Source organism: Rhinolophus sinicus, chromosome 16, assembly GCF_057876585.1.
Source record: "Rhinolophus sinicus isolate RSI-liver-muscle chromosome 16, RSI-T2T, whole genome shotgun sequence".
Lineage (NCBI taxonomy): Eukaryota > Metazoa > Chordata > Mammalia > Chiroptera > Rhinolophidae > Rhinolophus > Rhinolophus sinicus.
Window position 1 is genome coordinate 119,398,569 of NC_142516.1, and position 2,534 is coordinate 119,401,102.

Consider the following 2,534-nt stretch of genomic DNA (forward strand, 5'->3'; position numbering starts at 1 on the left):
CTGTTGAATTTAGTAATTTTTTTCTTCCAGGCCAGTTATTTTCCCATTTATAACTTAGACCCACTTACTTTCACAAAGAATGAGAAGCACACGTTTGTTCCTCACTCTAGAATCTTCACTAAATGGACATGAAGGACAGGCTGGTGTCTGAAACTGAAGCTAAAATAGTAAGAATAAAAGCCTCAAAAGAATGATCTCTCTGATCTCTCCTCACATGATAAAAGAAAAAAACAACAATTCATAACAAGAACGTGTCTCCTGAAAGTCAGGAGCGTGGAAAATCAGTAGGGGAAGAAGTGAGTGCCCACCCGCCTGTGTGGGCACGCACGTGCGCGTACACACACCCTTTTAAAATATTGTATTTTAGAAGAATTGAAATAGACAGAGTAGAGAAAATCATATAATAAAATTATTTTATCTATTAGCAACTTCAGCAATTATCAAACCATAAACAATCTTATTTCATCTACACCACCTCTTCCATCCCCTGCCTCCTGGATTGTTATGAAACATATTCCCAACATTATATCATTTCATTTGTAAATAGTTCAGTATGTAACTAAAAATAAGAGCAATTCTTTAATATATTTAAATAAGCAGGCATTTTTAATGTATCTCATATTTAAATTCATTTGTTTGGATCAGGTTTTAGATCAGATCCATATGTTGCAGCTGTTTGATATATTTCTTGTCTCTTTTGATCTTTAGGTTTCCCTATTCATTTCTTTTCTTTCTCCTTGTGATTTATTTGTTTTTGAAAGACTGGTTTCTTTTTTGTCTTGTAGAACTTTCCACCAACTGGATTTCTCAGAATATCCCCCCGTGATGTCATTTATCATGTCCTTTGTTCCCTGTATTTCCTGTAAATTGTTGCTTAAATCCAGAGGCTTAATCAAATTTGGGTTTGGTATTTTTGCAAGAAAGATTTGTAAGTGTTGGGAGCTTCCATCTGGAGGCACTCATTCAGGTGACTTTCTCATGTGATATCAGCAGCCATTGATGACCACTGTCTAAATCCATTATTATATTAGGTGTTGCAAAATGGTAATATCATTTTATCAGGTTTTCTTCACTAATTGATGAGATTATGTCTATAAATAAAAGCAACCCTCATTTGTATGAACCCTGAGGAGTGGTTTATACAGGAAAGGTAGGATGAGAACTTGATTATTATTGGGACATTTTTGAAAGTGAAAGGGGGCTGCATTAATAATTATGCCAGTACAAAATGTGCAAAATTAGTAAGTTCTGGGCAAGCTAGAACATACAATTACTATACATATAATTCATTCTTAAATTTATAAAGAAAACACACATTTTTGTTTTCCAGCACAAAATACACATGCGAGGCATAAAAAATATGCAAGCATGGCTCTTTTATGGTCCCTGCTCTGAGATTTCTGAGAGAGATACTCAGACAGAAGTACACTCAGGGTTTCAGGAGCCAAGATAACATATAGAGTTGGAAGTGCTGTAAATCATACTGCCCACATTCCATTTATCAGAATTCAGTCACATGCTCCCGTCTCCCAACCAAGGGAGGCTGGGAAATAACCTGGCTGTTTGCCCAGAAGGAAGTTAAAATAGGGATGATGAGCAATTAGGCAAATTATACAACATGCTGTCTTTGTAGAGTAGACAATGAATTCTGAATACATGGAATTTATTATAAGACATCCAGATACATGTATACATGCAAGTTTATATGATAATATTAATTTCAGTGTTTTTTTTTCAAGCCGAATTTAGACACACCATTTCTAAAGTTTAATAACATAGCCTCATCTTTTAACAGGACTACGTCTATTATAGCAATTAGAAGTATGATCTTGATAATCTGGCAGATCCATACATGAATTCCAATTAAAAATTGAGGTAATTAATTTGAAAATTAAGAGAAAAGCTTAAAATGAAGCAACACTATTTTTGTTAGCTTGCAATCCCCCAATTTTCTATTTCACTTTGTTGACATGAGCAATTCCATTTTTGTCTGTTTTTTGTCTTGAAATCATAGGTGGTTTTCTTTTACAAACCTAAATATGTACTTCCCAGTTTCAAATTCCCATCTGTATATTGTAAAACACTTCACGTGATTAAACCTGCATCAGAGCAGCCTTCAGCTTCTAGGTCACTGGAATCCAGGCACTGCAAGGACATGGGAATGCTACCTTCTCATTTCGGCTCAACTTGCTGGGTGGGTCATTCATCTTATGGGAAATCGGAACTATGGAGGGTAGTTATTACAAGTGTGTTGCATCAACATAATTTTCCCTTTTTGTAAAGGTTTATTAAGAAATTGGTATTTTAGATTTGATGCAACTCAATGTTACAGAAGAAACAAGGGGAAGAAAAGTATTGATTGTTCAGTTAAGTGAACTCTCACTACTTAAAACCTATGGTCTCCTCTCATGATGATGATAGTGAACCAGCTGTTCTGCTCCAATTTGAAAATAAAAACTATTATAGACCTCAGACTACTTCTCAGCTCAAAGTACATTGATGTTGAATTGCATGTGAGGATAGCAATAAATCAT